Genomic DNA, 20124 nt, shown 5'->3' on the forward strand with positions numbered 1-20124 from the left:
AAAGGACTAATAAGAACTGATTGTTGAGTTTTTTTAGACTGTAAGACCATTGATAATACCTAACAGATCATAACAATTGCAAAAGATATTCCCTTTATTACATTGTATAACAGGGACTCATTTGCATGTGAATATCTGTATCAAATAGCAGTCTGAAATGAGGACAAGCTGTATGTGCAAGCATTAGGCAAAATTCACCCCAGAATGACCCAAATTCATTTAGGTAGTTGCTTTTACTCTCCATATATGCCTCTTACTAAGTCTGGGAAACATGGATGTTTACCCCAGGCAGATGCAAAGGTCATCCTTCTGTGCTTCTGAAGGAGCCAATACTGGTCCAGTCACTGGCTCTAAATGTATGTTTCCTACAATTACCCTTCCAAGAGCTGTTCACTTTCTCCTCTGGTGATTCTTCATCCACTATCGGGTGTTTGGAAGGAACTAAATGACATTAATTGTGTTTCTTAAAAACAGATGCCTTTTCAGAGAGTCATAAAATAGCAGCTGCAGCATCTTGGAACTTTTCCTTGAGATGGCTGTTTTGGGTTTTCAATTTCTAAACAAACAGGATGAGTTTTGGGTTTTGGATTAGTAAAGAAACTGTGCCAATTGCACTAGAATCCCCTCATGAAACTGCTTTTCTTAAAGGACAATAACTGTGAAAGATGCTGTCTTCTAGAGCTGTCAACATTCAGGGCTATCAGCAAGGTATTTGTTACTGATATATTAATAGATATTGGGGGTGGGGTGGAGACAGGCTTAATGTTTCTTTTGAAAATTACAGCTGCTGCTGTGGGCACTCATAATAATGAGAGCTCTGCTGTGAAGATGACAGCAGCCACAGTTGTGAAACTTTGCAGGAAACACAAGCATGAAATCAGTTACTAATTCTTCAAAAAGAGCTCTTCTGTTACTTTGTTCACAGGAGCAGGCTATTTAAACTAGTTCCCTTGGAGGCCAGGGAGTTAAAACTTCTTTCTATTACAACTTTGCTGATGACCAGAAACACTGAAACCGTTGGGAACATAAAGGACAAATAGTAAATTAAAATTGTATTTACTCTGCAAAATCATGAAGGAGATTTAGCTGTCTTTAAAGCCAGAGATCTCATTTTCAGCTGAGATTCTTTTGCCACAGTTGAGTCATGTGATGTGACTTTGGCTCAGCTTTAATTTACTTATCTATAAAATACGATAAGCATGCCTTCTCATTTGTTTGTTGTAAGCAGTAAATGGGACATCACGTGCAAAGTGCCTAGTATTTTGTAAATGCACAAAATACATTTATATGTGTGTTTGCATGTGAGTATCTACATCAAAGATGGGGTTGGAAACGATTTTCTTTGTACTCAATTTCTGTCTCTCCTTCCAGTTTCTCATTATTTTTACACTGTTCTCCGTGTTTGGGTCTTCTCTCTCTGCTCATTTCTTTTCTCAATCATTTACTTTAAAACACTAAAACAAATACTGTTTTCCCAGCTATCCAGGTATCCCTTAGCATAGTCAAGCTGACACATAAAATTAACATAAAACTCACAAACCTCATCACGGATGGAGTAAAATCAACTTCTTTGTTCTCTCAAGGCTATGTAATACATGTGTTACCAAAGAATAAAACAAACGCCAGGGGTGTTTTTTTTTTTTTTTTAGAAGTTTAGTCAATATATTTTCCCAATAAAAAAACACCACCAGTGAAGAAGCTCTCCAAGTAGTTCTCTGACAAGTCAAGGAGATGGTGGCGCCTGTGATGTGCTAGAAAAGCCCCGGTAGATGGTGGGGGAGGCCCATGTTGCTGATGCTAATTTAAGATTAAAAACTGGAACTCTTGATAAAATAATATGATTCATAAGTTAGTCCATGGTGGATTAAAATCAGTCCCAGGATTCATAAATCAGGAAAAGCCTTCCTTTGAGTTCAGGAGGTATGTAGTTTCCTTGGTCCAACTCAAAATTCAAGGTTGTTTAACAGCATTAGCTGATTGGAACCATGGTGGTGGACACAGCAGTTAGTGTTCATATAGCCTAAGGCAAGCACTGCTGTAAGTGGAACCTATCAGAGCTGAGACCAGTGTGATCAGGCTTGGTGCCTAGGGAGTAAAATTTAGAGAGGTGCTTACTCTTGGCCTCATGCTGGTGTGGGGTTCACATCTGAAAGTGAGTGTCTCGTTAAATATTCCGTCCTAGGTGCTCCAATTTTCTCATCCTCATCTTGGTCCTGCTCTGAACACAGAGATTCAGATTGTGTACCGAGATTTTAGAGTCTCATAGGTAGGTGGGAGGTGTTTCAGGAAAAGAGGCCTAGTGTATTTCAAAGCTGACAGGGACCTTAGATGCCACCTTTATACTATCCTTCCCATTTGAGAGAAAAGCAAACAAAATCCAGAGAAGACAAATTGTTCAAGTCACAAAAATGACTGAAGTCTTCTGAATCTCAGTGTGAGGGCAGCTGGGGATCACTCCCCTCCTCAGCATGGAGTCTGGTAGATTGATCATGGGGCTACCATATTCATTTCATTTTCCCTGACTTTGTCAATGACAGAATGCAGTCAGTGTACATGTACCTTTACTGGGCTGCTATGTGCTCAGAGGAAGTCAGTGTGGAGGGCAGAGAGGAGGGTGGGGACTGGGAGACAAGGAGTTAACTTTTATGGATTTCTACATTTGGGTCAGACACTGTGTAGAGGATTTTGCATATATCATTTTATTTCTTCACAACACCCTGACGAGGATATTTTGTCCCCGTTGAAAAGATGAAACTGAACTTAAAAAACTGAGCTAGCAAAAGGCAGAACTGGGATTTATAGACGGGTCTGTCAGGTTCTGTATCAGTTGGAGCTCTTTTAGTTGCAAGTGACAGAAAACCTAACCAAACTGTCAGAAGCCAAAAGAGGTCTGTTGTCTTACGAAACTACCAAGGCCAGAAGGATCCCTAACTTTTCTCAGCTGGATTTGTCATCTAGTCTCAGCCTCTCCTTCTCTCTTAGTTCTGCTCCCCTTCCTTTTATCATTGTTCTTAGGCTTCGGTTTGACAGTAAGACGGCTGCCAGCAGTTCCTGGAAAATTTCTGCCAGGTTCAAGTTCAGAAGAAAAGAAGAAAACGTATTCTCAGTAGTTCTAGGAAATATCGTATTGTATTTCATTGATTCTGAATGGGTCACATGCACACACAGTGGCCAAAAATAATGTGATGCTCTGATTGGTCAGGCATGAGTCAGATACTTGCTGCTAGAGCCACAGGTGGTATTAATGCCACCTGACGCACATGGTTTGAGAATGGAGAGAGCTTTTTTCTGTTAGCAGAAAATGGGTAATAGGGCTAAGAGGAAGCAACTTCAGCTGGTACCATGGGCTCCTACATCTGATGCCATTAATAAAACCCAAAAAGAGGATGTAAAATCAAACCACTGGGGAAATATATTTGAGGCTTAGGAGTTACAGTGAAACCTCCCTAATATTTCAGGATCGTGCACAATTGGGGCAGAGAAGAGGCATTGTAATATAACCCCCTGAGTGTAGCATGATGACATAATTGAATCAAAATATATAGGCTTAGAAAGAAAAAAAAATTTCCTCTCACTGTGTCACCAATTACCAGAGGACTAGGAAGTAATATAAATGTGGGCCTACAGATAAAATAAGTAGTTTGTGTAAAATCATTTCAGTTTCATTTCAGGATCATGTTAAAATAAATTCACCAGGTAGCCCATTGGATTTGAGTCATCAGATGGAATTCAACAAACATTTTCTAAGTACTTCAGTGTGTGCTATACTGGAGTAGCTGGTGGGGAGGGAAGCTTCCGTTGAAGGAAAACCCCAAACACAGAATAGGAGATTGAATCAGCAAAGTCAGACTCTGGGACAGCCGGGCTGGGGTGGTGGGGGGGCAGGCAAAGAGATGAAGGCTTGCTGTGGGGCACCCTTGCGGTCCTCTGCTGAAACCGCCCCCGACCCCACCAAGGCTTCCAGGTGCCAGCTCCTGCATTTCTTTGCCTCAGGACTTTCTGTTGCTGTAAGAGACCCTTTTTCCACCTACAGCAGGCAGGAAGAGTCAGGGAAGTAACTTCTGTACCATCCCAGCACCAGCAACCCTCAGCCAATGACTAGTGGAAATGAATGCTGGCATAGCAAGCTCCCTTGCCCTTCTAGGGGTGGGGGTGGGTGGCTAACGCAGGGATTTGTGTTTCAGACTGACTCCCAGGCGTTCCTCAATGGGAGTAAGCTCCAGTTGCCCACACTGATAGCTGGCTTGATAACGCACCCTGCATTGATGGCCTTCCCTTCTTTGTCTCACTTCTCCACTCCCCTACTGGTCTTCACATCTCAAATAAACTACTTGCATTCAATTTCTTGCTTCAGGATCTGCTGCTGGGGAAAGCAAAGACTGGAGATGGAAATTGCTGCTATTGAAGATGTGGATGTGTGACTGTGGCCCAGGCAATGCCTAAGGACCACGCAAGTAACAACTTCAATATTGCGTCAGCTTCTGTGCCTACCTTCAGAGATTAGATTGTGTTTTTTCCAAAATTCCAAATAGGGCTTTGTCTATTTTAGGTATTGAAAGAGAGTATATTAGTCTTTTCTCATGCTGCTAATAAAGACATGCCCAAGACTGGGCAATTTTGAAGGGAAAGGGTTTAATGCACTCAGAATTCCACATAGCTAGGGAGACCTCACAATAGTGGCAAAAGATAAAGGAAAGGCAAAGGAGTGTCTTCCATGGTGGCAGGCAAAAAGGGCTTTTGCAGGGGAACTCCCATTTATGAGATCATCAGATCTCATGAGACTTATTTAGTGCTATGAGAACAGTATGGGGGCAACTGCCCCCATGATTCAATTATCTCCACCTGGTTCCATTCTTGACACGTGGGGATTATTACAAACCGAGGTGAGATTTGGGTGGGGACATAGATAAACCAATCAGACGGTATCCAAGCCTTGAGCCCTTGAGAAAATGTCAGAGAAGCTCAGCAGCAGGAGTCAGGTGACGTCAGCCTCACCTTTTGACACTCTCTTTCTTTATCTTTATGCCGTGGCAACATCTCATGGCTTTCTCTTTTCCCCAAGTCCGGCGCTGTTTCCTCTTTCCTTGCTGTACTATTCCTTGTGATTTTTTCTTCCTATCTGGAGATAACCCATTTCCTTGTCGATCTTGTAAAATCCTTCTTTAAGACTCAGCTCTTGAGTCCTTTCAGAGCAGTGAATGTTTCCCTCCCTAATAGCAGCTCCATATCATATTAAGTTATTGTGTTGCACTCCTGCTGTCCCTCGCTGTGCCTGCACCCAGATTGGAAAAGTGAAGAGGGCAAGAACTGTGTTCATCAGAATCCTCAGCGTGAAAGTGTTCCAGCAGCAGGAAATACGACTAGGGGAAGAAGAAATTGAGCATCTAGTCTTGAAGTGGGCCGGGCAACACAACAGAGTAGAAAGCATTTTTGAGCTTGCTGCTGGAGGTTTATGCTTGGGGGTCATGGAGAATTTTTAGAGAAGTTGAAAGAGGCAGCCACATGGGAACACGGGAACACAATGCCTATTTAGAACAGAGCAAGTGGCTTGGGTACAGGAGAGTTTCCAGAGGGTAGGGAGATGAAGCTGGGCATGGTGGACCTTCAGGAGTAGACCATGGAACACCAGCAGCAAACATCATGTCCCCTAAGACTTTATAAGAATTGCAGAATTTGGGCTCACTGAAAAAGAATCTGCATCGTAAGAAGATTCCCAGGTGACTGGTATGCACATGAAAGTTCCCAAAGCCCTAGGAAGTTCTTGCAGATTTTGAGATCCAGCAGTGATGTGCTCAGGCAGAGTAGCCAAGGTCTCCTCTATCACCTGAGCAATGCAATACAGAATTACTTGAATTAATTTTAAATTATCAATGACCCTAAGCTTCTATTTTCCATTTCTCTTCTTGATGAAGCCAGAGATGAACTTGACTGTTTTTGTCAGCAACTTGCTTTACTACCTTCTCCCCTTTACAGATGGTTTTTATGTGGGAAGCTGCTTGACAGAGGGGAATGGCGCTATATAGCAGTCCTTTGGATATAAGAAGAGGTGTATCTATTCCCATTTTCCCCTTCCTTTCTTCTGCCTTCCCTCCCTCTTTTCCCTTCTTCCTTCTCTCCTCATGAAACACTTGATGAATTCACCTCCTTGCGTTCCAGGGATGCAGAGATCAGGTGAAATTAACATGTCAATCAGAAGAAAAAATTCAAATTGACCTGTCATTTTACATTTAAGATGTTTGAATGTATATTCTTGTTTCAGAGACTAGGCTACCAAATAAAAGTTCTAACATAGAATTTTTATATTAGAAATTATTTCAAAACAGTGTTTTAACATTTACTGTTACCCAAAATTTAAACCTACTCCTGGCTTCCTACTATTTCTGGACAATTACCACCTTGCCACAGCTGTTTTAAACATGGACAAGTATATGTCTCAGAAAATTTACTAGCAGAAAAATGACAGGCAATATTATGACAAAATCGTGACAGATTTTTTACACTGATATATTAATCAGAGGGCTTATGTAGCATCTCAATGTGACCAAATAGTAATTATAGTGTGGATGTTTTAGTGGTTACCTGAATAATTTCAAGCATGACTGCAAATATCTTTCCCTTAGCAGCATAAAAAAACTATCACTTCATTGTTTGTCAAAATAGCCTTGGGCTATGTCTCTAGGATGCCAGTTATAAGTCAATTACCAGCTACCAGGAAATAGATATACTCACTTAGATCTAAGTAATTGAATTCTTTAATTTGCGGCCAATGTTCTTGTGTGGAAGCTGCCTATGACCAGGAAATATGTACAGTGCAGATTAATAACTTGACAGGTTAGTATTATTTTGAATGCATGGTTTCCTGTGTACAGCAAAAAGAGTGAAATGCATTGTTTAGTATCTTGCACATAGTAGGTGCTCAATGAGCCTTGTTGGAATGTTGTCATAAATAGAGCAGGCTTTAAAACAGCACTTCTTCTGTCCATTCTATATGTCTATTCAGTGCTTTTCTATAAATAGTCTGCATTGATTCCAATCCATGTAACCATTGTGTGACTTGATTTTAAGTGCCTTTAAACTTAAAAAATGATGCTCTACAGGAATATTTAAATGAGGTTCAGTTGGACAACATGAATGTTGATAACAGGAGAATTAATTAAGTCATAGGAACTATCTTGCCACTAATTCAATGTGATAGACTTGGGTTGATTACCCTATCTGACCGTATTGCTGGAATTTCTCTTTTAATGCAGGCAGAGTTTTCTAATCTGAGATAGAGAAACTCTTTCCAACACAAACTAGACAAGTGTAGCTGGTATTTGCAAAAGGGATAGACTCAAGAGGGAGATGATGAGTGAGTCCTCCTAAGAAGGGGAGGCTTTCTGGATAGAACTGTGCTGAAGAGGTAGCAATGTTTAGCCAAACAAAGAAGAAAACACTGCTTAGAGGTTAACAAAATAGTGTACTTAGAAATTGAACTTATTACATTCCTACCCTGTGGGTTAGGGTTTTCAAATCCAAAATGAAGCCCTTTTTCTTGGGTGTGTATAATCTCAATTAATCAAAACTCTTAATTAAGCCTTCATTTCTAGAAGGGAAATCATATAAGCTTTGAATCAGACAGAAAAGGGTTCTAACTACATTCACACAAACAACATAGTCTCCCTGAGCCTCTGTCACAGTATTTGTAAAGTGGGTTTATTGTAAAAATTAAATGAGATGATGTATGCAAACATTAGTCACTGCAAATTCCTGGCACATGGTAATAACAATGCTAATATTTGTTCCCCAAAAGGAAGCTTCTAAGATTTGAGCTAGGATTACTTAAGTCTTTAATACTTTCTTGTGCAAGCCATGTGGTATTGCTCTGCTTTTATTTTCTTATCTATAAAATGTGGAAAATGGTAGTACCAATATTATAGAGTTTTTTTTTTAGGAATAGCTGAGAAAAAAATGTATAAAATAATGATACCAATGTCAGGCACAAAGTAAGTGATTGAAAATATTGGGTGTTTTAATTATTATTACATATTTTTTTTACAACCTCCACTAAGTGAAAATATACATCTAGAGAAATCTTAATAGAAATAGTTGCTATTAGTTGAATGTCTCCTTTATTTGAGGCACTATGCTAAAAGCTAATAAGTATATTTCAATTTAATCTTTACAACTACATAGCAAAAGAGATGTTATTATCCCCACTTCAGATATAAGAATACAGGGCTCAGAGACGTCATGTAATTTGCCAGAAACTACAGAGTTAGTTAAGTCAGAGTGACAATTTTGAGATTGTACATCTTCATCTAATTCTGTAGCTAGCACTCTTTCTGCTCTACTACACTACCACCAGAGTGCGAGTGTAACTCTGACTGGATAAGGAAGCAAAAATGACTCTGAGTTGTACATAAGGGGTCGCAGATAATTTTTGGAAGGAATATTTTCAATAGGACAGAGATGAGAACTTGTTAGATCTATGCGTAGAAGAGGTGTTATTGGTCCATTCTCATGCTGCTATAAAGAATTGCCTGAGACTGGGTAATTTCTATAGGAAAGAGGTTTAATTGACTCACAGTTCCACATTGCTGGTGAGGCCTCAGGAAACTTACAATCATGGCAGAAGGCAAAGGAGAAGCAGGCACCCTCTTCACAGGGTGGCAGAATGGAGTAAGTGCAAGCAGGGGAAATGCCAGATGCTTATAAAACTCTCAGATATTGTGAGACTCACTCATTATCATGAGATCAACATGGGGGAACTTGCCCCCACATTCCTGCCCTTGGTCCTGCCCTTGAAGTGTGGGGATTTTTACAATTCAAGGTGAGATTTGGTCGAGGACATGGACAAACTATGTCAGAAAACATGTGTGTGTTTGAAACTGATGAGGATGGGAACAAGAGAAGGAAAAGGGAAAGGTGAGAATTCTGAAAACAAACTTAGCTTTTATATATATATATATATATATATATATATATATATATATATATATATATATATATAGTGTGTATATATGTGTGTATATATGTATATATATGTGTGTATATATGTATATATATGTATATATATGTGTGTGTGTATATATAATTACATTGGACTAAATATACCATGGTATCTCTTACTGTGTCTTTCAAATTATGGTGCAGTTTAGTTATTAGAAGAGGGCAGACTCTGAACCCAAGCTGGGTTTAAATCTTAGCTTTGTCTCTCACCAGTGGTATAGTCTTGAGCAAATTAACTTCTCTGTGCCTTAGCTTCCTCCTCTGCAAAATGAAAAGAGGACCCCAGCATTTCATTAGAATTACTCCAATAAATACTGATGTCTGCCTCACCTCAATAAATTCTTATTTAACTTGTCTGGCATGGAGCCCCAGCATCAGAGTTTTTAAAAACTTCCGGAACTGACTGTAATATGCAATCAGGGTTGACACTCATCAGTTAAATACTCGAATATAAGTTATCGGCAGGGAAGACCAGCCTCATGATGGCCCCAGAGTCTAGCTCATTGCCCAGTACACAATACACACTCAATAAAAATTCAATGAGTTAATAATTACACAAATACATGAATGTATGACTGGGCTTAGATTCAGCTCTGAGGCCCGATTCTACATCCAGTGATCCTTCTACATTCTATAAAGCTGCTACTTGGATATTTACAGAAGACTGCTAGTTTCTTTGGACAATGTGACTCACCCTTAGTTCTTCAGATAATCCAAACCAAATGGCTTAAGCAAAATACAAATTTTTGACTCATTAAATTAAAGAATCCATGGATGACCTAGCTTTAGGCATGGTAGAATTCCAGAACACAGATCGTGTCCTCAGGGCTATGATTCTCCCCTTTCTTCTCTTGACTCCTCTTCTCTATTAGACACTTTTCCCAGATGTGGTGTTCCCTTGAGGTGTCAGGATGGCACCCACTGTGTCTGTTTGGCTCAGAGCTCTGTGTTAGCTGTCCTGTCTTAGGAGGCAGGGATGGGAGCTCACTCAAAGGCCATGGACCGGGAACAGAAGTTCACTCCCCATCGAAAAGAATCCGAATTCCACTGTCAAAAAAGTATGGCTTCTTGATTACCAAATCCAACATAACAGATGGAAATATCTAGAACTTGTCTATCCATATGGTTTTAAGAGAAAAAAGTCGTTGTAAGAGGAGTCCATCCTTCTTCTGAGGAGCACTGCATCCACAGGCAGTGCACCTGTTGTGTTGCACAATGAAAAACGATTGCTTTCAGTGAGAATTCACTTTCATTCAGTGTCCTTGGTATCTGACTCATTCTCTCATCCTAATAACCATCTTATTTGATTATAGTTTATTACTCATTGCCTGGATCAGTGATTCTCAATGGAGGGTAATTTTGTCCCTCGGGGGACATTTGGCAACGTCTGACACTATTTTGGTGTCCACCTTCGGGACAAATACTATAGGCGTCAAGTGATTAGAGGCCAGGATCTGCTAAACATCCTACAGTGCAAAAAATAGCTATCCACCACCCACAAATAAAGAATTATCCAGCCCAAAGTGTTAATAGCACAGAGATTGAAAAACTATAAACTAGATAATTCTAGTAGCTTCTTAAAAGTTCTATGCACCTTTATTCTCCTCCCGTCCTGTAATCTTTCCACTACCTGGCAACTGAAGTGACTTTTATAAAGCACAAATCTAATGCTACCATCCCACTGATTAAGAAACTTATGGTTCCTCTTGATGACAGAAAGGAAAAAGTGTGCACTATGATTCAAGGCCTTTGAAAATCTGGCTCCCAGTGTCTTTGAAACTTCTCTTTCATGATGTCCCTTATGTATAAGATACACTTAACCACTCAAATGTTGCCTCTATGTACACTTGGTGTACCCACCCGATTTTCCTTTCTTTTTTGTCTTTTGGTGTTTCTCCACACCGTCATTGCTGTTTCCAATTTGTTTTTAATTTTTACCTTTTTTTCAGAGCAGTTTAGGTATTTCCTCTTTTGCTCCCTACTTTTCTATCATTCATTCATTCATTACTGATTGATTGGATTCCTTGTGTTAGGCACTATGCCAAACCACGAAGATATAATGGTGAGTAAAGCAGTTCCTTTTACTGTGGGGCTTAGAGTGTAGCAAGGTAGGCAATTAAAAGATGAAATAATAAGAAAAGGACATTGGGAGCATGTTGAAGGGGAGGACGGCATCAGAGAAGATTTGCAAGAGGAAATGATTTTTGGGCCAACCTGCAAAGGTGATTAGAGTTAGCCAGAGTTGGCCAGAAGAACAAGGTGGACACTGGCTTTGTAACCTACCTAAACCGCAAGGCCCAGTTCAAAACTTTCACATAAGCCCTTCCCAGATTGCCCCAATAGAAATTAATCTTCTATTTGGTTCTCATAACATTTTTGAGGTCTATTATAATATTTATTACCATCTTTCTTGCATTATGTATTTATGGCAAATATGATAATTGAATTCCTGGTAAATATTTAAATTGAAAATTGCCAAACTTTGCAGAAGATTCACAAGCATTGTTCTCTTATCTCAGAAAGGCAGCTTGAATACTGAGGATTATATTTTCCTCCCTCATCAGCAAAACAGCTCTACCAAGCACCACAAACATGTCTTTAGAAGGAAGTTATTTTGGTGTGTGGCATTAAAACTGGACACAGCAAGATGTGACAGGGACAACAGGCACATCAAGGGTCAGGCTTTGCTGTAATTAAAAGGTAAAGCCCCAATGTATATACGCCTTTATTCATTCAGTGGGTCTTTGTTGAGCACCTAGTATGAACTAACTGCCAATATTCGGTACTGAGAGTAGAGCTCTGAGTCAGACTTACATAGCTCTTATCCCGTGTATAGTTGAAAATAGACATTAAGTGAAGAATCACACAAATAGATGCAGACTTGTTGACTTTGAAGAGTCCAATGAAGGACCCATAAGGTGACAAATAAATGGGTCTCTGAAGGGTGTCTTGAAAGAGTCTGACTAAGGGATTAGCCTGGTGTGAGCAGTGCAGGAGGAAGTGCCATTTGGACTGGGGTCTGAACGTTAGTGGCTACTGAGGGGAAGGGAAAGAAAGAGACTACCAGAGAGAGGAAACAATATGAGCTAAAGCAGCACTCGTGGAAAGCAGTGAGTTAGGGAACCCGAAAGAGAGCCAGTGTGTTCAATGCAAGAAACTCAAGGAGTGCTGCAGGAGAGAAGGCTGGGAACAGGATGGAAGGCAAAATGCAAGGTCTTTTAAGCCATGTTAAGAATTGCCATTAAAAAAATAGATGAGTTCATGTCCTTTGCAGGGACATGGATGAAACTGGAAACCATCATTCTCAGCAAACTAACACAGGAATAGAAAACCAAACACCACATGTTCTCACTCATAAGTGGGAGGTGAACAATGAGAACACATGGATACAGGGAGGGGAACATCACACACCGGGGCCTGTTGGGGGATGGGGGGCTAGGGAAGGGACAGCTTAGGAGAAATACCTAATGTAGATGATGGTTTGATGGGTGCAGCAAACCACCATGATATGTGTATACCTATGTAACAAACCTGCACTTTCTGCACATGTATCCCAGAACTTAAAGTATTTAAAAAAAAAAAAAATCAGAATGTCTGAAAATAAAAGACACATTGAAAAAAAAAAAGAATTTTGTTTTTTTATTCTAGGAGCAGTGGGAAACCATTGGATAGTTTTAAGCAGACAGTGACATGATCAGATTTGCATTTTAAAAGAGCGCTCTGATTACATCATGTGAAGAACCAGAAATTATACTAGTAACGGACCCTGAAAACTTGCTTCGTTAACGATTCTCATAGGTGATAAACACCAGAACATGGCATGTTTGATAAATTAGCTGTAGGTCATTCAGTAGGGTCATAGCAGTAGCAAACCCTAGCCTCTTTGGTTGAAGAGAAAAGAACAACCAACAGGAGTCTGAAGTGTGAGAAATTAAAAGGCTAACTGGAGAGGTGTTGAACTCTTTGATTCACATCTCTCTGGCAGGCTCAGTAAAAACGTCTAAGCCCCTAATTTGCAAGCAAAAGAGAATAAAAAGACTCAAGATGACACTGTGGTTTGAATGTGTTTTTGCCAAATCCTTACGGAACCTCAAATAGCTGTGCATTTTGAGAGTGTTATCAATGCAGGAGTTGACCATGGAGTTTAAGGTTGGTATGGGCATGTCTGCACCTCAGGATAATGTGGCCTTCAAGCTCAAAGGTTCCTCAAGAGCCTCAAACCACATTACCAGACAAATCATGACAACAGCTGGAAACTTGTCACTTAAAAAAATCCATTAGAAGGAAATAAAAAAAAAAAACAAACCTCTGAGGGAGAGAAGGTAGAGAAATGTGCTTCTTTGAACTTCGTGTGAATATTCCAGCAGGGGACCCCAAAGATTGCACTCACCAAATGATTGTTGCTGAAACCGTTGTCAGGAAACAAGGCTGGGGCCCAGAAAGCGAAGACAAGGTTATCAACAACGGGCAATGGAAAGGGGCCCTGAGTCGTAGCCTGGGAAGCAGTTGGGGATGAATTACCAGGCTCCATTTGTGACCCAGCTGGGAGTAAAGATGAAATCAGCAGTGATCCTGCCCTGATCTCATGCTCCATTTCAGTTCCTTTAAATTTGCATCAAATGGAGGACCACAGGATGGTCAAGGGAAACCAAAGCCACTTAAATATCTGTGGCTCTTTCTTCATGCCTATAAGTTGGAAGGGAGGCCATGCAGAAAATATTAGTGACAAATTGGCTGCATCTCACATGCATACCCATACAATGTAGCTAAATATACAGGAGTCAGAGAATGAACACACTTACGTATATGTACAAACATGCCTCTGCACATATCAACATACATATTCATATATATTGTTATATAACTAACTGTCTTAGCCCATTTTCTGTTGCTTATGATAGAATACCTGAATCTGGTAATTTCTAAAGAAACAGAATTTATTTCTTACAGCTATGGAGGCTAAGGAGTCCAAGGTTAAGGGGCTGCCTTTGGTGAGGGACTTCTTGCTGGTGAGGACTCTTTGTAGAGTCCCCAGGCAGGGCAGGGTATTACACGGCAAAGGGGCTGAGTGTGTTAATGTACTAGTTCAGATCTATTTCTGTGCTTATAAAGCCATTAGCTCTTTTCACATGACCCATTAACCCATTAATCTATTAACCCATGAATGGATTAATTTATTCATGAGGGCAGATCGCTCATGATCCAGTCACCTCTTAAAGGCCTTGCCTTTCAATATTGTTATGTTGGGAATTAAATTTCAACATGGGAGAGAACAAATATTCAAACCATCTCACTATTCATACTTGTTTGTAGACCATATGCATGGGCACACTCATATACATTTGCGCCCATACATAGGTACATCTAACAGTGAATACATAGAAGTGTACACATACTGGAACATATAAAATTTTATATAGCTAATATAGATGTACAGATACATATCCATGTCCACATACACACATATGCATACATGCACATACACACATACATGCACATATACACATACATGCAAATAGCCCGGTGTATGAAAACTCAAGAGCTGAACTGAGTAGGCTTGGATCTAATCCAAATGGAAAAGAATTGGATCTGAAAGAATACTAGAGCTAGATTTGGCTTCACACCCTAGCTCACATGCACCCAGTAATCTGCACAGGTCTTCTTCCTCTGAACCTAAGTTCCATATTATTGTTGCTTATTTTTTACTTTTGCATGTAAGACATTCTATCAGGTTGTTACAGAATACAAAGAGATTCCCAGAAGAGGTGACATTCAGTTTGGGCCTTGAAGTCGGTGAAGGGAACGAATAGAAAAGAAAATAGCATCAGAAAAGAGGTGGGCATTGCCTGTAATCCCAGCACTTTGAGAGGCTGAGGTGGGTGGAGCACCTGAGGTCAGGAGTTTGAGATCACCCTAGCCAACATGAGGAAACTCTGTCTCTGCTAAAAATACAAAAATTAGCTAGGCCTGGTGGCACACACCTGTAATCCCAGATGCTCAGGAGGTTGAGGCAGGAGAATCACTTGAACCCAGGAGGTGGAGGTTGCAGTGAGCCAAGATCACACCATTGTACTCCACTCTGGGTGACAGAGTAAAAGTGTCACAAAAAAAAAAAGGAAATTGATAATAGCTGCTGCTTAGAATGTCTGGGAGTTAAAGGAGAAAAGAAAACTCTGGGCCATATGTCGAATGGTCTTAACTGCAAGGCTGAGGAATTTGGCCTTTGTCTTTAGGGAATGGGTTGTGTTGGAGGATTTTAAGCATTGGACAGTCAATAGCAGATTTGTGTTTTAGAAATAATGGCCTGGACATAGGGCGGTAATTGTAGGGATATCCCTGAAAGAGATAAGAAGGTTTTAAAAGCCTTTTGCAGCCATCCTAATGGGATGTAAATAAAATAAAATAAAATAAAAATCTGAACTCAGGCAGTGTCTGTGGGGAAAGAGTCACAGGAGCCCCTCAAATAATATAGAAGTATGAGCTGCTTGTACTCTGCACATGTGAGTCAGCACCAACCATTAGTCTGGATGCCTGATGTCTTCTTTTATGTCCAGTGTATGTAGTACGTATTTGTCAAAAGACTGTTGGATGACTTGTGATTCAGGCCCCTTTTTTTTTCAGACCTCTTTTTATTGAGACTTGGGAGATTGCTAATAGGCACCTGGGCAGCACTTTGTTTTGTCAGCCTGTAGAGTCCTAAAGCCCTATCTAAGAGTAAAGAGTAAATGGGGGAAATTACCAGTAATCCCAACAAGTAGAATCCAAAGGAGCTAATCAGAGAATGGTACAAAGGAAATAAATAGGAAAAAGTGAAAGATATGTTGGTTACACGGATCCAACTTCATATCAATCAAAGAAGAATAAATACAATATTGATAACTTAAATATTAAAATGTTACACTAATCACCTACTGTTTTCACCATCATGAGTGCTGTGGCAGTTAATTTTACGTGTCCATTTGACTTCCCCATGAGATCCCCAGATATTTAGTTCAATATTATCCCTGGGAGAGCCTTGAAGGGTGTTTCTGAATGAGATTAGGATTTGAATTAGGTTGAGTAAAGTAAATTTGCCTCCCCAATGTGAGTGGGTCTCATGTAATCCATTGAAAGCCTGGATCAAATAGGAGGCTGAATAAAAAAATTTATTCTTACTACTTCCTGTCTTTGAGCTGGGATTTCTTCTTCTTCTGCCTTCAGACTCATATGTGGCCTGGAAGTTACACCATCATTTCCCCTGGTTGTCAGGCCTTCGGTCTCAGCTTGGAAGTATACTATTAACTCTCCTGCATCTCCAGCTTGCTTGCCAATGGCAGAGCTTAGACTTTCAGCCTCTATAATAACATGAGCCAATTCCTTTATCGATAATTATAACTAAATCTATATTTACCTATATCTACATCTATATATCTTACTGGTTCTGCTTCTCTGGAAAGCCCAGACTAATAGATATGTCATGAGGTTTATGAGATTTGGGCCTAAATAATGTCTACTCAACCCTCTAGACTAATATATATGCCATGAGGTTTATGAGATTTGGGCCTAAATGTCCACTCAGTCCTCTAATAGCAGCTGGTAGAGTATGACTTTTTATTGTGGACATTTGTTTTTAAATCAGCACAGCTTCTTGTATTATTTATTTATTTTTAAGATAAGGTCTCACTATGTTGCCTAGAGTTGTTTCAAACTCCTGGGCTCAAGTGATCTTCCCATTTCAGCCTGAGTAGCTTGGACTACAGACATGTGCCACCACACTCAGCTACATTTTTAATAAATGAGATAGCAATCATTGTGTGATTTCAAGTAGACAGTACTCCCGGAGGCAGGATGTGTTAATATTCTTTTGCTAGATAACAAATTACCACAAATGTAGTGCCTTAAAACAACATATATTTATTATCCCTCCCTCCCTCCCTCCCTCCCTCCCTCCCTCCCTCCCTTCCTTCCTTCCTTTTGTGCTAGGGTCTCACTTTGTCACCGAGGCTGGAGTGCAGTGGCACAATAACTCACTCCAGCCTTGAACTTCTAGGCTCAAGCAATCCTCCCACCTCAGCCTCCTGAGTAACTGGGAGTAAAGACACACACCACCACGTCAGGCTACTTTTTTATTTTTTAGACTTTTTTGTAAAGACAGAGGTCTTACTATGTCACCCAGGCTGGTCTTGAACTCTTGGCCTTAAGCAATCCTCCTACTTCAGCCTCCCAAAGTGCTAGGATTGCAGGTGTGAGCCACTGCACCCAACTGTCCCACTGTTTCATGGGTCAGAAATTCATACATAGCTTAGCTGAGTCATCTGTCAAGGTCTCACAAAGCTGCAATCAGAGTGTCAGCTGGGCTGGAGTCTCATATGAGGCCCAGGATCCTCTTTTATGCTCACATGGTTACTGGCAGAATTCATTTCATCAAAGCTATAGAACTCATGGTAGCTTGTTTATTTTCTCTTTTCTTTTCTTTTCTTTTTTCAGTAGACATGGAGGTCTTGCTATATTGCCCATGCTGATCTTGAACTCCTGGCCTCAAATGATTCTCCCCCTTGGCCTCCCAAAGTGCTAGGATTATAGGCATGAGTCACCATGCCCAGTCAGCTTGTTTCTTGAGGGTCTTAAAGAAAATATCTTTCATTTATTTCGTTTCTGATCTCTAGATCCTCTTCTAAATGGGACACTTAGTTAGGTAAGACTCACTTCTAACAATCTTCCTTTAAAGTGAACTGATTAGGCACCTTAATTACACCTACAAAATTCCTTCATCTTTGACATATAGCATAACATAATCATGAGAATGATATCTCATCACTGTTCCCACAAACCATTGGTTAGAAACAAGGCATATGTATAACCCACACTCAGAGAGAGGAGATTACACAAGGATATGGGTCATTGGTGATCATATTAGAATTCTGCCTACTACAGAGAAGAATGAACCAGTTTGTCACAGTGATTTGACTTCATTAGATGGAACTCTGAGCTGGTAGCAAATCAATTAACTCACACTGAAGGTCAGCACTTGCATACAGAGCATTTCCCCTGAGTTCTGAATAAAATCTGGCTACGTTATTTTGCTATGTTTTGGTTACTTAGGCCCACCACAATTCCCATGGTGTCTTGAGCTTACTTTAAATTAAGACAGTTAGTCTCTATATTTATAAGGTAACTATTCCTTGGAAAAATGTCACTAAGATATTCCAAGATATCACTAAGATCTAGCTGGTCAAGTTGCTTGTTGAAGGATAGTTCTACTTCTTGAGCTGGTTTCTGAAGTTTTGATTTCCTATTGATAGCTAGTGTTTTGTTAACTATCTGAAACAAGATTTATCCCCTCTTGAGCTATAAATTTCTCAGCTTTGCTTTGCAAGCCTTGGAGATCAATGCTGCTGTATTTCAGAGCTCCTCAATCAATTGCTCTTCTTGAGAAGAAAAGGGAAAATGGTCAAAATACGGTTGTCAAGGTTGGCAGATTGTGGTGGACATTTGATGCACCACATAGACCCCCCTCCACGGATGAACATATTGCCTCAACTGCTGACAGTGCTGCTAGTGGATGACCCTTGTCTCCCACCCTTCTTGAGGATTCTATTGGTTAAGAAAATTGCTTCACTTATATGGTTTGGTCGTGCCCTCACCTAAATCTTATCTTGAATTATAGCTCCCATAATCTCCATGTGTCGTGGGAGGGAACCAGTGGGAGGTAATTGAATCTTGGGGGTAAGTTTTTCCTGTGCTGCTCTTGTGATAGTGAATAAGTCTCATGAAGTCTAATGGTTTTATAAAGGGCAGTTCTCCTGCACATGCTCTTTTGCCTGCCACCATGTAAGATGTGCCTTTGCTCTTTCTTTGCCTTCCACCATGATTGTGAGGCCTCCCCACCATGTGGAACTGTGAGTCCATTAAACCTCTTTTTCTTTATAAATTACCCAGTCTCAGGTATTTCTTCATAGCAGTATGTAAATGGACTAATACACTCAGCCAATGTCATGTCTTCTTCCAGGAACAGCCCACATCCAGTGACTGATAAAGCCAGGAGTATAAAGGTATGTGGGGTCATCTCAGCTCCAGAACTATCTATGGAGTGATCTAATCCCATCACTGGGGTTGCATACAAGTTCAACATCTGCCTTTCCCTAGTCCTGCTTCCTTTCCCTCCTTTCTACAGGTGTTAATTCCAAAAGTACCTCCCAATAAATGCCCACATGCCAATCTCTGATTTCATCTGCTTTCCAGGGAATCCAACCTGCAACTGCAGACAGAGAGGATTTGGGGAGGGTAGGTATCTGGACCCTCTCCTTTGCCTAGCCATTCCATACTACTTACTGTTCTATAAGCTTGTAGTGCTATACTTCCTTGACTTTACACAGGCTGCTTCCTCTGGCCAGATTTCTTCATTTTGTGACTGAACGTCTACTCATTCTTTGAGGCCTTTATGAAATATGAACTTTTCTGTATATCCTTTTCTTATCTTTTGGATGAAATTAATTCCCCCTCTTCTACAATTCCATTGCACTTTGTGCATACCTGTGCTATGTGTAGAGTACTTATCACATTATATTCTATTTACTTGTTCATGTGCTACTTTTCCCTGCTTGATTGTACAATCCCTCAATACCTAGATTATGTAAGAAGGTTCAGTTAACAGGTATCAAAAAGCTTCATAGAAATGATTGGTTTAACAAAGAGCCTTTTTTGGGTTAGTAGAATTTAAAGAGGTGAAAGGATGCATCATTTTACATTGTAGGAAGGGTATGTGCAAAGTTGAGCAGCAAGAATGAGCATAGCATATGTAGAGGGGGCAGTGAGGTCATTAATCTAGCTGTAACAGAGGATGCAAATTATGGGAGATAAGAAAGGACCAGGAGGCTAAGACGATCTTATGAAAATATTTTAATGTCATGTTAAGGTATAGGCCAAGAAATTCAGACTCCCGTGACTCAGGAGTCAAGCAGATAACGTGAATAAAGATGTTTTGGTATAAATTTTTTTTTGACACTGGAAATTAGATTTGAGTATTATTTTACTTTTTCTTTGTCATTAGAAAAACAATGCATTTGTGATGATAAATGACAGCCACCATTCATCCTTGGGGTTACAAAATAGAATTGCTAAGATTTATTACAGTGACATTTTTTGATCCCATTG

General features: G+C 40.1%; 1 long non-coding RNA gene across 1 annotated transcript; it reads right to left on the minus strand.

Moving 5' to 3' along the window:
- Positions 1 to 4620: 4620 nt before the first annotated feature.
- LOC104682720 lies at positions 4621 to 8630 on the minus strand. Its single transcript, XR_750728.2, has 3 exons — positions 8568 to 8630; positions 6730 to 6859; positions 4621 to 5824 (listed from the first exon to the last, which is right to left on the minus strand). It is a non-coding gene; the product is annotated as an uncharacterized LOC104682720 (long non-coding RNA).
- Positions 8631 to 20124: the final 11494 nt, after the last annotated feature.

This window comes from Rhinopithecus roxellana, chromosome 9 (assembly GCF_007565055.1).
Source record: "Rhinopithecus roxellana isolate Shanxi Qingling chromosome 9, ASM756505v1, whole genome shotgun sequence".
Lineage (NCBI taxonomy): Eukaryota > Metazoa > Chordata > Mammalia > Primates > Cercopithecidae > Rhinopithecus > Rhinopithecus roxellana.